The 17,355-nt window shown below is 36.8% G+C and overlaps 1 protein-coding gene across 1 annotated transcript in view; it reads right to left on the bottom strand.

Annotated features, from left to right (window-relative positions):
* Positions 1 to 5,569: 5,569 nt before the first annotated feature.
* COL25A1 (collagen type XXV alpha 1 chain) overlaps positions 5,570 to 17,355 on the bottom strand; it is a 200,755-nt gene continuing 188,969 nt past the window's right edge. Inside the window, exons 31-33 of the mRNA XM_017852381.1 lie at positions 14,378 to 14,455; positions 12,529 to 12,567; positions 5,570 to 8,935 (exon numbers count right to left, since the gene is read on the bottom strand). The gene's annotated coding sequence lies outside the window, so the exon portion shown is untranslated. The remainder of the gene's footprint in view (positions 8,936 to 12,528; positions 12,568 to 14,377; positions 14,456 to 17,355) is intronic.

Here is a 17,355-nt window from a genome sequence, read left to right as displayed (position 1 = left end):
GTGAGCTCTCATTTTATTAGTTTCTCTGACAGTTTGCCCAAGTGCTGGTGTTAAAAAGAGCCTGGCACCTTCCCCTGCTCTCTTGCTTCTGCTTTCTGCATGTGGTCTCTGTTCACTGGTTCCCCATTCACCATCACGGGAAGTAGCTTGAAGCTCTCACCAGATGCAGATGCTGGTGCCATGTTTCTTGTACAGCCTGCAGAACCCTGAAACAAATAAACCTCTTTTCTTTATAAATTACCAAGCCTTAAGTACTCCTTTCTGGCAACAGAAAAATAAGCTAAGACATACACGTGCTTGGCTTACATTGAGAAACACTATCAAAATCTGCTGATGTAGTTATTGTAGAAGTGTTCTTTATAAGATATCTCACATAAAAAATATTTTCAGGCCGGGTGTGATGGCTCAGGCCTGTAATCCCAGGACTTTGGGAGGGTGAGGTGGGCGGATCATGAGGTCAGAAGATGGAGACCATCTTGGCCAACATGGTGAAACCCTGTCTCTACTAAAAATTAGCTAGGCATGGTGGTGTGTGCCTGTAATCCCAGCTACTTGGGAGGCTGAGGCAGAAGAATCGCTTCAACCAGGGAGTCGGAGGTTGCAGTGAGTCGAGATAGCACCACCGAACACTCCAGTCTGGGAACAGAGCAAGACTTCGTCTCAAAAAAAAAAAAAAAAAAAAAAAAATTCAGGCCAAGTGTGGTGGCTCGGGCCTATAATCCCAGCACTTTGGGAGGCTGAAGTGGGCGGATCACCTGATGTCAGGAGTTCAAGACCAGCCTGACCAACATGGTGAAACTCTGTCTCTACTAAAATAAAAAAAAGTCAGGCATCGGAGGCCACGCCACCTGTAAAGTGCCGCTTACATCGGGGGCAGAGGCAGGAGAATTGCTTGAAACCAGGAGGTAGAGGTTGCAGTGACCGCCGAGATCACACACCACTGCAGCTCACCAGCCTGGCAACAGGTGAGACTCCATCTAAAAAAATATATATATATTTATATTTATATATATTTATAGAATCAATTATATAATATAAGTATATATAAAGTGTAATAAATATATATATTTATACATTTATATATTTATATAATATGGTATGAGACTCTTAAATACAAACATATTGTTATATATTTCAATTAGCTTTGGTTATTTTGCATGGAACCTGTACCTTGTCACCTTATGGAAATGATATAAGTGTGTTAACTTATTTTATTTTCTTTTGCTAATGGAACACCAGGAAGCTCAGAGCCATGCTGGTTGTTTGATTTAAATGACATGAAGCTCAGAGCCATGCTGGTTGTTTGGATTGAATGATACTATGGACGTTTTATATTTTCTTTCTTTTCATTATACTTTCTTTGTGGTCTTGAACTATGTTTACATATGTTTTTCCAGGTTCCTTATTTTTACAACTAATTTATGTATTTAAAAGATTTTTTTTTTTTTTTTTTTTTTTTTTTTTGTGTGTGTGAACACCAGGTGTCCCTCTGTCCACCAGGTTGGAGTGCCAAGTGGCGCCAATCTTGGCTCACTACAGCCTTGATCACCCAGTTGCTGCAAGTGGGATTGTCCCTGCCTCCAGCCTCCCAAGTAGCTGGGACTACAGGTGGTGTACAAGAATGAAACTGGCAGTAATTTTCTTTTTGCATTTTTTTGTAGAGACAGGGTTTTGCCCATGTTGCTTGGCTGGTGGTCTCAAATTATCTGGGCTCAAAGCAACCTGCCTGCCTCAGCCTCCCAAATGCTGAAATTACCAAGGAGTAAAGCCAACAGTGCCTGGCATAGTGTTCTTTATAAATGTTCTTTTAATTTATCTTAAATCTTATGGGAAATGAAATAAAAGGATCGAATTTATCAAAGTAGAGCCATAAATTTGCTTCTTTGAATCGATCATTCTCAGAGTGATACGAGGGTATGAGATAGTTAGGGATAGTTTGCAGAGAGGTCAGTTAGGAAGGTTTCCCACAAAAGTTTTAAGAGAGAAATGGGAGGAAAGTCTAAACGAAGCCGTGGGATGGGAATGGAGAAGAGGGGTAGATCTGACAGAGATTTAGGAGGCAGAATTGGAGGAACTTGGTGAGTGAAATAGATGACTGTGCGTGTGAGGGGATGGGTGGGTGATGGAGGTGTGTGTGTCCAAAACGATTTCTGAGGCCTCCCACCCTTGTTGCCTGGGAATGGCAGTGGGGAAAGGCGTGGCACCATTCATCTTAGATATGGACGTCCTGTAAGAAAACCAAGGGTGAAGCGGACAGTATGATAAGCCCCATGGGACATCCAGGTGGACCATGCCTTTTATCAGCGGGTGGGTCCTGAACAAGTCAAAAGGAAGTCCCTGATGAAGACACAAATGGTGGTCCCTTTGTTGGAGAGTGGAACTGAGCTCTTTTGGAGAGAGGGAAAATGCAGGCTGAGAGAGCAAAAGCAGAACGAGAGAAAATGAAAGTCAGAGACCAGGAGGCATCACTCCAGTTGGAAATGGATCACGCTAGAGAAGAAAGAGCGTGGCAAAAGGGAAATAAGAAAGAAAGTAGGTTCCAGAGTAACGAACAACTAAGACTTGAAAGAACTAAAAATGAGCAATGAAGAGGGGCACAGTGGGTAACTGCATCCGCTAAATGCTGCTGGCGAAGATCAACAACAGCGTACAAAGCCTAGATCCTAGCCAATTTCCCCACAAAGTGTGATATACCACTTCAAACATCCGTATTCTTGCAACCAATAAATACACACTAATTGTTTATCTTTCGTATTAACAAAAGCAAAAATTAAGGTGAGCATTGGGAAGTAACTCTTTGTATTTGGACTTGTAATAATTGGTGGTCTTTGGGATGCGTTTATTCATTAAATATTTTATATATATATATATTTTTTATTTTTTGAGAGTGAGTCTCGCTCTATCCCCTAGGCTGGAGTACAGTGGCACGATATGGGCTCACTGCAACCTTCACCTCCCGGGTTCAAGTGATTCTCCTGCCTCAGCCTCTTGAGTAGCTGGGATTACAGGTGCCTGCCACCATGCTCGGCTAATTTTTTTGTATTTTCGGTAGAGACGGGTTTCACCATGTTGTCCAGGATGGTCTTGATCTCCTGATCTCGTGATCCACCCACCTCAGCCTCCCAAAGTGCTGGGATTACAGATGTGAGTCACTGCACCCAGCCCATTAAATACTTAAGTGACTATCATGAGCTACAATCTAATCATATACTGATGACCAATTTGATGGGAGGATGGTAAGAGGCAACTAAATGTAAGATAACTTAATTAATCAAGATGGGAAACAGTGGAGGAAAATTAGGAGGGGAGGCCGGGTGCAGTGGCACATGCCTGTAATCCCAGGACTTTGGGAGGCTGAGGCAGGTGGATCATGAGGTCAGGAGTTTGGGACCAGCCTGACCAACATGGTGAATCCTCGTCTCTACTAAAAATACAAAAATTAGCCAGGTCTGGTGGTGGGCACATGTAGTCCCAGCTACTCAGGAGGCTGAGGCAGGAGAATCGCTTGAACTCAGGAGGCGGAGCTTGAAGTGAGCCGAGATCGGTCCACTGCACTCCAGCCTGGGTGACACAGTGAGACTCCATCTCAAAAAACAAAACAAAATCAAAACCAGAAAGTTCTAGTTTTAGAAAATCCCTATAGCTAGGTATGTGCACCAGGTTAAATGATGGGGTTACAATATTGTAGAAGAGTAGAATAAAATTCTTTATGAATAATGTTTAAATCAAAGAAAAGAGGCCAAGGTTTTCATGAACATCAATAAAGCTTTATAACAATACAATTCATTATCATTGTTTGGATTAATATTGTAATAATTACACACTTTTACATTATGAAAATAAGTCATAAATAGTGTAAAATAATTCTGAAGATCAACTTCTCACAAACTAGGAACCCTGAAAACAAATTTAAAAGCAAATAAAAACAAATTGGAAACTGAACACAATGCAATTATCTCCAAACCACAAATCAAAAATCTTATGCATCTTTTGATACAGTAATGTCAGCTGGAGAAAGTACAATGAAATTAAAGTAAAAATTGAACAGGGAGAATTCAATCTTTCAATTATTTACACTACTGAGATAAACAGATTTGTGCCATATTTACAGTGATAAGACACAACACATTCTTAGAATAATCAATTATATGAGACTGGCCCACAAAGATTTAAAAAAATATGCAGTGTAATGCTTGCCAAAATATTTTTTTTTACATATTTCACTTATTTTGTATTTATGTGAGTTTTGGCAATATAAAATAGCTGCACATAGAGATGAACTTTAAAATGTAAAAGTACAAATAAAATATAATATTTTCTAAAGAAAATCAGATACATACATCTTTTAAAATGTTAAGTTGAATGAAACATTTACAACAGTATAAAGAATACTCACATAAATGTCAACAGTATGTAAGACATTCTTTTGTGAATCCAAATCATTAATATTTCTGAGATAGGTGAGAATATCAACTACATTTTGAGAAATGTGGTACTTTCTTTGTTAAGTTGTTAATAAATCACGCATAACTGTTTAGGTTGAAAAAAATCTTCCTATTCCCAAAAGGACAGTTCTTTCAATAAGCAGCACAGGCAATTTTATACATTTAAATATTTTGAAATGAAAAAAGTCATTAAAGTGTTTATTAGTATGGGGTTAGCAAAACCAAACTCCACTAAAATTTAAGTTAGAGGAGTGTCCCTGATGTGTCAACTTTATGTTGGCAACAAATCTAGCCAATATAAAGATATCCCAATAAAAATGGGAAGAAATAGGGACTGACAGTCCTTCTAGTCTAAAACAATTTAGCATAATCATAATTGGTTAAGCTTGTTAATTCCACTAGGGAGGTATGATTTTAATAACCAGAATCACAATAACAGTCAGATTGTTCTTATTATTTTAGAAAGATAAGATAGGGTTCCTAAGGACTTAACTTCCAAGAGATAACAGGAGCTTTTGTTTTACAAATTAGAAAATCCTATTTTTTGTAGTGCGAAGTATTATATAATTTGATTATTAGGAAATAAGAAAAAACAAGATTTCAAATATTAGCATCTGTATGTTGCTTATGATCACTTATTAGAAGATGTTAAAACACCACCAAAGTATAGCCCAATTCTGGGTAAGACAATATATAGTGGGGAAAGAAAGGATAACAAATTATGTTAAGTTTTCATGCTTTGATAGTAACATTAAAAAAAATAAACCTTGGAAATTAAGCACATTTCCTAAGTGATAAAATACAACATATCAAAGACAATTTTCCATTGGTACTGACATGCTGATTTGACAGTTTTCTAAACTAGCATATATATCTGTCTATATAGCTAGATAGACAAAGGACATGTAGTATAAACTACTTGATGTTTAAGTTCTTGCTGTCCCATCAGAACATCGTATGCACAGAATGTCAATTTAAAAACAAGACCTTTCTTCTAGTAGGAATTTAAAGATATTTTAATGTCCTCTATAAAATCACATGAGAAAAAAAAAAGTCCTCCAAGACTGCTTTTACTAATGAAAACAAAACTGAAAGAAAAAATTAGGTATATTTGTGCACTAAGTACTCTATAAGGTGTGTGCAGACTTCTCTAATGCTAGTTTTGTCATGTTTCATCAAATCATATAAACTAAAAGATGAGTGAATGAAAAAGATGAGACACATGAAAGTAGATAAAGGCATATGATGTATGAAATGACTATGAAATAGGAGGATCCATGATCCGAGTAAACACACATCATCTATCTATAGGTACACTGTTTTGTTTTACATTAAGAAAGCCTGGTCATTGGACCATAATTACAGCAAATTCATGAACTTTAAAAATCAAATCACACACTAATGATTTAGGAATGCTATTAAGCAGGGAAATAAAATTATCCATAGTAGTTGCATTGTCCATAGAGAAAAAGGAAAAGAAATACATTAGCACCAAACAACATACATGAAAAACAATTTTAAATCTAAAACACATATCAATTTGCCATCCTTTAATGTTTTATCAGAAATAGAAACTGACCTTGCCTTATTTCCAATGTGTCTTTCATGTATATTTTCTCAACCCTCTATCCAATAACATACATTAAAGAAATCTTTAAGGAAAGTATATTATCTATCAACACATATCAACAAACACAATTCTTTCATTCATTTAGAAATTATTTAAGAATTCTCTATATTGATGACAAAATGGATGCTTGAAAACATTGTAGTAACCAAAAGTTAAAGATTATCCATTATGGTTAAGACCTAGCAATTCCACTGAACAAGGAGGAGTATCGTCATCCCTTCGTTTTTCCCAAGGAAATAAATGTAATGGAAGTTTATAACCTCATTTAATCATGAAATAAGTCGATGTTGTGAAATCAGTTATAGAGCAAAAACTCAATATACACACAGGACAGAACAGTATTCTTTGAAGGGCTGTATTTCAAAACAAATTTTTTGTACATAGTGTTTTTCTTTTGATGTTGAGGTATCATCTCCTGAAGCTGTGCAAGTTTTAAATAGTGATCCATCTCAATCCACCTCTTTCTACTAGAGAAGCAGAAAAACAAGATAGAAGGGAAAAAAATACAGCCACTGGACACTGTAGTTTGTTTTCCTGAAGAGAATGTCATTCCACCCACTTCAGTTCATTTTTCCAAACCATTTAAGACAAATTGTGTCAGACATTGAGCAATACCTTATCCTAACACCATGCCATACAAGAAATTGTTAGAAAATGCCCTCCATTGTTTTCAAAATGCTAAACTGGCTTAGGGGTGTGGAATGTTACCCAGAAATGTTACCAATTAGACTGATCTAATAGTTTAAACATCTTTCAACTTTAAAAATGTAATAGAAAAAAAAAGAAGATGCCATTTTGCATGACCATCATTTGGTTACATAACATAAATGAGGCCATGAGAATTTTAGGTTTCTTGTCTTATGGTTATATCTTAACTATAAGCCAATGATGAGTTAATTTCTCTTCTGGTGGTGACACCTATGCGTGAAACTAGAAATCTTCCCAGAAGACGGCATCGAGTCAGGAGAGAAATTAAATTCTCTAATGGGCTGAAAAGGTGCCTACTCCTCATTGATAATGTTTCTTTTAATGTAACACTTCCACTTAGAATAAGCCATTTCAAAACATGCTACCAACTCTTTACTGTGCAAAGAAATGTTCCGTCTAATACGGTTAGGTAAAGTTTGAGCAAGTAGATGAAAAATACTCTATGGCAACTATATTTCACAGCTTTCTGAGATCTTAGATTTGGTCTGTGGATATGAGGATAAGACAAACATTTAGAAATGTTAAAAGGAGAAAGAAATCTAAATATAGACAAAACTTAAAACCATAAAAACAGAAATTAATATTATCAAATGTGACAAAAGCTTGGCTTTATATTAACTGATAATCTCCATGTACGTTACATTCATCATGTAAAGAAAGTCAAAACATACTTAAAAATGTGTAACTTTCATGCTTTACAATGATTAGACTGAAAGTGGAGCTTATTTTGTACTCTATCCAATTACCCAAAACAAGAGAGAAGTTAGTAAAAGGTCATTTTGACCGTTGGAGCCAAATTATTATGATTTGAAGACTTCTTAAAAAAATTGTTCAAAACATATGTGACAAAAACTGAAATGAGTATTTTTTCAATATTCCTGGGACTAAAGAAAGAAAAGGAAAAGCATTAAAAGAATGAAAATACCTTTCTGTTTCTCAAACTTTGTAGGAAATGTTTGACATGGGTTGGATCTTTGGAGGAAGGAAAGCTCTCACAACTTTGGCACAGATGTCCCAGTAAGCGCTCCTACACCGTCGGGAAAGGTGATTTTGGCTGATCCCTTCTCAGAACATGTTATTTCTTCAGCAACCCAAGTTTTGGTGGGATGCACATCCCTGTTTCCTCAGGGACAAGGGCTCCCATTCCAAGAATCTCCTATTCCAAAAGAAGCGCTGTGCCTCTGTCATTTTTAAAAGCACCCATATTAACACTTGCTGAAATTCAGTTTATTTATATATATTTTTTAAGTCTGTGGTTCTGCATGTTTGCATTTGTAAACCTCTTTCCTACTTGGTCACACGAGAGACAGTGCTGGAGGCTGAATCGGCCCTCTTCCCGTGTCTTCACTGCCGAGGGCAGCCCAAGGAAAACTGGCGGCAGCAACAGGCTCAACCCCTTCGTATTTCAACCAAAGTGGCCATGTGAGCCCACAATACTGGAAGCTGTAGATCTGCAGTCAGGACTGCAACTCCCTCAAAATACAAGACAAATTGTGTGTGTGCTCTCCACCACCTTATCTCTTTTTGGCAATAAGCCATGGTGTAACCCCCTTAAGATGACAAAAGGAATAAAAGCTCAGATGTAATCAAAGGACTCGTGATCAGCATGCTAGCATCTGAAGTTGCACAGCAAGCAGGTTTGGCACACAGTCATGCTTTTTTAGTCAGTTTCAATGGGTAGTGTAGGTATGAGTCAATGCCAACATGAAAGGTGAATAGGAATGTGATAATCAACTCTAAAATCAGTCAGTATAGTACATTTTCATAGCTTTGAGCCCATATTTGGTCACCATTTCATGTAAACTATTTCATGGCACTTTTTGTCCATGCAATTAGCAAGCCCAAAGAAGGAAAATAGCTAGTACAATCAATCATTATCTACCACTGATTTGTCCATATAAATACGTATCTTCACATAAGATAAAGAGATACTGATCTATATTTTTTGCAGGCTTCTCACTGATTTCACAAATTGCCCAATTTCAGATGTAAGTGGAGTAAAAATGGACATGTATACTATTGCCAGCAGGAAGAAGCAGCCCTATGTAAACATATCTCAGACTTGTAAAATCTGCAATTCAGTTTTCAACTATAAATATTAAAAGAGGACCATTATATACACAACTTCATGCTTGAAAGGTTAGATTCATCACTGCAGAAAAGACAACAAAAGATAAATACGTGGAATTAGTAGTCTTGAATTAAAAATTTAAATCGATATTTATTTTAAGAAAACTGGTAGAACCTTGAATAGAGTCTATAAGCCAACTGACTGGCTACCAATGAGCCAATTGATTATCTGATATGTGTGCTATATATTACTTTCTAAACTCCAAGATGTCACGGCAATTTCCATCTGAGGTTCATTCCACATTTTTCCTTTGCCACTGAGAATTTTAGGGTGAGTGTTTTGCTCAGTAACTGTTCTGGGAAAGCAGAAAATTAGGATGTTTATCACATATGTACCATAATTAAATTTAATTCTATATTTGTAAGCTACATAATCTTCTGCAAGCATTATAGTACAACTGTGGAAAGGGCTGAGGACTGACCTTGATAATGTTGTTTACTTCGCCAACACCTGACTCTAATCCTCTATTCTTCAGTTCTTGGTTCCTCCTTCCTTTTGCAAGCCTTGCCCACTGTGAATGTTATGCAAGGTAGACCTGCCTGTTGTCAGGCCTTCAATCTGTATTACAGGTTCCATTGTAACCTAAGGCACCACAGATTTCTGGTTTCTCACCTCTCTCTCATAGCAGTCATAATTACTAAGGTTTTCCTAGAACTGCATTAAGTCAGAGGTCTGAGGAACAGAGGTCTTTGAGATACACACTTACAAAGCAGATCTTAGAGACATCCTTGACATTTACTCAAAGAAAAATCAGTAAGTAGAATGTACAGACAAGGAGAATAACAGAGGTCTCTTCATTCACCCTCCACAATGCATGGAGTCATCTTTAAGTTTATTTACCAACATTTGTTTTTCTCTATTCAAGGAAAACAGATGCTCTACTAGGTGTGCTTTGGAGGCTGCTTTCTAATCTTCAGAGATGGAGTTCACTCAATATTCTTGCCTGTCATGCCAATGCCAAAAATGTGTCTATAGGAAGCACTCCTTTTTCCAAACCCTCACTTATCTCTCTTAACTCTTCCTGTGTTGGTAAATTTAGAAAGCGGAACTATATCTAGAAAGAAAACTAATTTAAACAAAGATGAAATAGTTTTGCATGTATAAATCATTGAGAGGAGCATAACCAAGAGGAGGTGGTAATCAGTGATTTATATGACTGCCACAATTTGAATTTTAAGTCAAGTAAACATTTGCCACTGTGCCCTACAGCCTAATAAACACAGCAGTGTTCAAAAGGGTGATAACACCCAAAATAGGACTCACTAAAAGCAATCCGCTGACCTTATTTTAAAAATATAATTTTAAAAGTAACTTTATTTGACTATTTTATATCACAGCTAAGTTGACCACATAAGAAATTTGAGAACGTTTTCATTTTCTAATTGTTTCTTTCCTTTCTGGGGATGGGTGGGAGAGGTTGATCAGAATGATTTGCATTTGTGTGTGTTGGGTGGGTGTGGTAAACAATACAAAAGTTTCATAATTCTTTTTTTTTCATAATTCTTATTCTTTATATAAGAAGATGTTAGATTCATAAGATCTTTAATCTTCTGTAGCATATAGTGTCTATTCTGTGGAAAAATATGTATTTAAAAGGAAAATTTCTGATTTTCTAATAGTATTCATATTACTACCAGCTTTGGCCATTTCATGAACCAAAAAGATGATGAGTTCTTTGTTGCCATTTAAGGGTATAAACCCCTTTAAAAAGGCAGCGATTCAGAGGTGACTAAGAACGATTGTGAACCTAAGTTCTGAGTGGTGTCAGAAGGCTGGATAAAGCAAGCCTACTGCATCTCCTCTATATGAAATGTGCTAATGGTTGCTTTAAAAAATCATTACACTATTAGATTACAGGGCAAAGGTTAGAGAGTAAGTGGTAATTTCAGCTCAAGATGGTATTAAAAATTCTGTGAACGGGGGTTATGATAGGGGAGAGATAGTTTTCTCAGGTGAAGAAGAACATGATGATAGGTCCATTTTCATGAGACCCACTTGACCCTGTATGTGACCAAGCTAATTATCTGACAGGCTGAAAACGGAGTATGGGAAGCTACTAAATAAATGACGCTACTGAGAGAGGTTTTACTTTCTCTGGTCAAGTAGGTGAAACTGATTAAGAAAGAGAGTGAGGGCCGGGTGCGGTGGCTCAAGCCTGTAATCCCAGCACTTTGGGAGGCCGAGACGGGTGGATCACGAGGTCAGGAGATCGAGACCATCCTGGCTAACACGGTGATACCTCGTCTCTACTAAAAAATACAAAAAAAAAAAAAAAAACTAGCCGGGCGAGGTGGCGAGCGCCTGTAGTCCAAGCTACTTGGGAGGCTGAGGCAGGAGAACGGCGTGAACCCGGGGGGGCGGAGCTTACAGTGAGCTGAGATCCGGCCACTGCACTCCAGCCTGGGTGACAGAGCAAGACTCCGTCTCAAAAAAAAAAAAAAAAAAAAAAAAAGAGAGAGAGAGTGAGTTATTCAGGATTTTCTCACCCATGGAGTTGCTAAGGTAAGATGCAAATAAGAGAGTCAGGTTTCCCATCTTTCTGCATTGCTACATAGTTTTGCTATAATGTTGCTAATGAAGCATGCCTGTCCAAAATTACTAAAGAAGCCACAAGGTGCTGGAGAAAAAACTTTCAAAATGATTGAAGCATCTTGTGCATTTCCTCAGCTAATTTTTACATGCTTGGAATGCTTTTATCCTTCAGTAGCATGTGCACAGCCTTTATAATTAGATCTTCACCATTATTGCATAAAGGTTTGGTATTCTCTGAATAGCACAGCTCATTCGGATGATCTCTTCCCTGCTTACAGTTTCACTGTTGCTTTCTATTGTCTCTCTCTCCCTCTCCTAGGTGTGTTACACACTAGTTCTGTGCTCTTGGAAGGTCCTTGACCTCTCTGAATTTGTTCCTTCATCTGCATCACTGAGGGTAATAAGACTTTATGGGGTCATTGTATGGATTAAATGAAATTCTCTATATGAAAAGGCTTATCATACAGCCTTTGCACATAGAAGGTTCTCTATAAAGAATAAACTCCATTCCTCACTGAATACACACATAGTGACTACGGGCAGTCATATGAAGAGGCTAGAATAAACTGATTCATAAAGGACACCACTTAAATTTAATTCAGTTTCTCCTACATAACTCAAGACATCATTAAACAAATGATGCTTATATTTTTCTGCTTTCTCAGCTCTGTGACTATATTGACAGGGTTCTACCATGTATTAGCATGTTTGTGTAAGTAAGTATAAATAGAAGAAGAATCACAATTGAGAATAGGTTTAAACATTAGGAAGACAAAAATTTTGAGAGACAAGTAAAACGTATCAGGGTGCACTGCCCCTTTCTATTCCAAAGAAAAGATTAGATAGGGAAGGTTCCAAATTGCAATGTTTGCTAAGAATTGCGTTAGCTGATCAGTTTAGGAAGAAATCAGCAGTACATATACTGATCAAAAGATATTCTGGAGATGAAATCTTTTGCTTTTTAATATCCAAACAACTCTTTGCAATGTCACATCCAAAGGTCTGTTCTGAATGGAAAAGGCTAGTGCAGGTTAAGAGAAAGGGAGAGTGCTTCTTTTGAGAAATTATTCAGTAAAGCCTACCTTTTGCCAACAGCCAGGCATGGGTAAGCCATCTGGCCCCTGTTTTAAAGAGAAGAAAAAGAATTCCTCAGGCTCCATAAGAGTGATTAAACTTCATAATTCACATGCTCAGAGGCTTAAAAATAAATTTCTACCCATTAGTGGCTTTGGTCATGGGCATCTCTTACTAATTAGCAACTCCCAATATATTACCCAGTGTTAGGTAAAATAAAGAAAATTCAAATGTTTTCCAGAGTGAGTACACATTTTGAAAACATATAAAGTATAGAAAATGTTATGCCTAATTTTGAAAAAGCAATTTACAAAGCATAGTGCTCTATTCATATCTATATTTTCAGATAATAAATCTATACTCTTAATTTCATTAAAACAGGTCTTGCTGGTATCTCTATTAAGTAAACCGAAATAACTTATCTTCCTGGTCACTATTAGACTATGGCAGAATTCATGATAATGATGAATAATCAATGATAAACCATTTCTATCTGAAGTTTATAGCTCTTCACATGCCAGTATTTTTCACTTTTCTATACTGAAAGTAAATACAGTAGAACATACTCAAATGAATTAGAAGACAAGCAGCCTATCTATACTTTTATGATAAAATATTATCTAGAACATTCATCGATTTCTCTATTTAAATTATTCAGAAGTTAACAAATTCTGAATAAAATAAGAGGTTCCTAAGTGTTGCAAAATGTATTTTAAAGTGTATGCATTCTTCAGATACAAATGATATAAATAAGGCAGGAAGAGTTGGTATATCAAGAGGCCATGCTTCTACTTTTCCCCCAACAAAATGATCATAAAATATGATTTATCATCAATACCAAGCAAAGAACTAGGAACTTCATATTGAGATTTTCTAACTATAATCACTGACTGCTTAATTTTTAAAAATATAAATACAATCTCTTAAAGAGAAATATAAATTTATCTTTAAAGAATCATGCTTATACCTGAAGAATAATATAAGAACATGCAGACCAGTATAACCATCAATGCAAACATAAAAGTTTTTACTTATACCTCAGAAAATATGAATATACTTTCATTTTAAATGTAAAAAAAAAGAACACTTTTGAAAAGCTTCATAAAATATTTGGGAAAAACTGGTAATGCCAGATTGGTACAAGGAGAAGGTTCAACCAGCAGAATTTTAGATTTTAGTATCAGGAGGATTTTGAGTTCATGCCAATGGAGATAAGGGAGTTTGGTCTACTTTAGGAAAGTGAGTTTCAAAAGGAGAGACCATTAAATTGAAAAGGTTATGTGACAAAGAAGAGGGTTGGGGCTGCAGACTCTTATCATCTTTAGAAGCTCAGAGAAGTTTGGTCCTCTTCTCTGTGGTCTCTTAAAGCATTCTCTTGAATTGGTTAACGCTTGACAACAGAAGCTGAATTCCGTAGGTTGGGCCTTATTTACAGCCTGATAGAAGTATAGCGAAAAAGTCAGAAATACCTTTATTTGTTTTAGAGAAAAAGAAAAAAAGTCAAACTTAGGTGGAAAACCAAAAGCTATGGTCTAGCAGTGTCTTTGCATCAAATATTTTCATATAATTTTACTGTAATCTTTAAATATTTATGGAAAAAATTAATATTCCAAAGAACACAAAAAAGGTGGTCCTGTCAGTTGTGAGAACAACATCAGGAGATTAATTTGCATTCACTGATAGAAATGCATGCTTGCTCTCTGACTCTGCAGAGTGGCAGAAGGAGCCTGTTCATGCACATGCATGTAGTGTGTTTATCATGTAAAGCTTGCCCAGAAAGCACCACTTTACACTGATAGAGATGAACATGTAATAAAGGAACTGCATGCAGGGTGGTAGGAAAGAGAAATACTGTACCAATTGGCAAGGGGCATCCAGCCCATCCAGGCCAGGCTGGCCCGGCTCCCCTTTTTCCCCCTTAACGCCACGGAATCCCTGTTTGTAAAGATTAACTGATAATGTTACTAACACAAGAAATCACTTAAGCACAAATTCTGCAAAAGAAGTAACTACAACAGCAAAAGGCTGGGAGAGGAGCAACTCTGAAGAGAACAGTAACATCCAGTGAAGTTGGACAAAGTAAAATGGAGGGAGACATATTCCTACAACAGGGGCTTGTCTGAAAACAGTGGCCTTCTCTTTTGAGGGGTATGGAATATGGCTGGTTCCTTTCGGATCTTACATTCAGGTTCCAGTTGTGCCGTGATATTTGGGGATTAAGAAACCAGGCAGAGCTAGTGGCCAGAGACAAGACGTGGACCATATCAGGATAACTGTGATAAATGTTTCTGGGTATCTTGAAGTCCGTGTTAAATGACCCCAATCAGAAACCCTCCTGTTACAGATCCCTCCAGCTTGCTCTTCTCCCATCTGATCCTCTCACACAAACATCTGGAGACAGTTCCAGGAGTCAGACATACCAACGGGCAGGGTGCATCTAATCCAGGAGCACCCTGTTCTCCTTTCTCCCCTTTAGGGCCCTTTTTGCCTTTCTTTCCCTTTTCCCCCTGTGGATACAAGGGTTTAAATAAAAGACAAATTTTATTTGGGGGGAAATAATGGTAATTCAAAAGATGGTTTAGGTAAGAAAATTCTGGAAGGGCATTTACCACTGTTTTCTGATTTAGGTAAGGCATGATATTATAAAAGCTAACTTACACTTTCAGAGTGACAATGGATTCTGGGCAGGGGCATGTGGGATTTTATTTAAGGTACTCAACAAGACAGAAGGAGGCTTAAAAGCTGATACATCAGAAGTGCTAACTTAGACCACAATGTCACAGTCATGAATTAGATGTCTGAGTCACAGATCCTGTGAGGATGACAGGTACCAAAAGCATTGAAGCCAGTCAGTGGCAGATGAAGTTCAGGGAAATAAGGGATACTTCACTCAATTTTCAATACCTGTCACCTTTCTTTTTTCTAATCCTGTAACAGATGAAAGCTGCATTGAACCAGACGAAAAGGAAAGAATGTTAACAGTGTCTATTTCTTTGAAATGTATCCAACTTTATGATTGATATTACTTGTGTAACTCTCATTCAAAATATTCAATGTCTTAAAATATGCTTCTATTTCTTTTAATATTTTTTATATCCTTTTGTTACAGCAAAACATTTTTTTAAAAGAAACTAAAAGCAAATACTTTCCTTATTAAGTCAGGTAAACAAATGTTAAAAGTGCTAATACTTTGCAGCAATGCCAACTGGAGAAACAGACTTATTTATAAACCTAGGGATCTTCTTTAATTCACTCTCTTACTGATCTCATGCCATGTATTTACAATGGTAAATGAGTTTCCAGCTTACTCACAATGTGACAAAAGCCAAAAAAAAAAAAAAAAAAAATCTGTTCAGGAGAGGAAAAGCGGCTTGGACTCAGTAAAAATGAGGTAGGCAGGATAATTACATAGTGGGAATGTAGCTATGGAAATTAGTATTTAGGAATAAAGGTAAAGGTTGTGGGAAATCTGCATGGATCATAGGGCCAGAGGAATTAAGGAAAGGAGGCAAAAGGAGGAGAAGGAAGGAATGCACCTCAGCTGTTTTATATTAACATCAATATCTCTGCATATTTATAGACAGGGAGTTAGTGTCATGCAGAATTCAAAATACAATACATACTTAAATAATTGTATTCATTCTGCAATCAGGATGGGAGTTACAATAAAACTGAATAATCTCAGAAGCAAAGCAACATGAATATTGAAAGGTGAAAAGAGATACACATAACAGAAATATATGAGATGTGCATTCAAATTAATACATTCATTCTGACAGCATGAGCAAAAGCTCTTCATTTATCTCCTGTGTGCCAAAAAGATTGCATCAGAAGGCTCAGAATCAAAAACACTTGGATTTCTTGAATATCGGGCAAAGAGAAATTCTCTGTGGCTTAGTTGATCATGATCAAAGACAATGATGACCCCAGAAGCCAGGGTGAAATGAGAGCAGTTGTGATAGGAAATAAGATGGGAGGAACATTCAGGAGTAAGTTGGTCACTCACTGAAGATGGATCAACATCCTTCCTTAACAAATCACTTCAGTACCATGACATAAAACTGATGTAAACTCATTTGGGTGAGCTCCTCCCTCCCAGAGGGCAGTGGACTCTTCTTCACATAGGTGTGTCTGAGACTGGGTGTGTTGGGTATTATTACTTTGGAATTCAATTCATTATTTGATTGGTAAATCAACTCAGATTAACCACTCAACAGAAAAATGTTGTCATATGAATGTTACTATGCCAGACTATAGGAATCATTTTTCAGTAATATTTTAGTGAGCCTCAAGCTTTATGGAAAAGAAACACTACAGTATGAAGAATAACATGCCAATGTTATTATTAGTCAGCATTGTTTTGTAGTATGTACTGATTCCCCATGCAATACAAAACCATGTCATTGTGGGTATGAGTACATGAAAGTTCTTGATAACTTTTATTTCCCATGTCAAATAATTATATATATGAATTATTCTCATTTAGAATCAATTTTTGTAAATTTAAAACTTCTAATCATGGAAGCTGAACATGGAAATATTTTGTATGGGTGATTAACATTATTCTGAGGATCAAATTTCTAGCTTTTATGCTTTCCTATGCTGGTAATTTCTTTCTCGTAAACATAAGTATCCTCCTAATGGTAATTTTTTTTTTTTTTTTTTTTTTTTTTTTTTTTGAGACAGGGTCTCACTCTTGTTGCCCAGGCTGGAGTGCAATGGTGTGATCTTGGCTCACTGCAACCTCTGGCTCCGGGGTTCAAGCGATTCTCCTGCCTCAGCCTCCCAACTAGCTGGGATTATAGGCGCCCACCACCACCCCCAGCTAATTTTGT

Source organism: Rhinopithecus bieti, unplaced genomic scaffold, assembly GCF_001698545.2.
Source record: "Rhinopithecus bieti isolate Rb0 unplaced genomic scaffold, ASM169854v2 scaffold_35077, whole genome shotgun sequence".
In the NCBI taxonomy this organism is placed as follows: Eukaryota; Metazoa; Chordata; class Mammalia; order Primates; family Cercopithecidae; genus Rhinopithecus; species Rhinopithecus bieti.
This window is presented reverse-complemented; position numbering and strand designations above follow the sequence as displayed.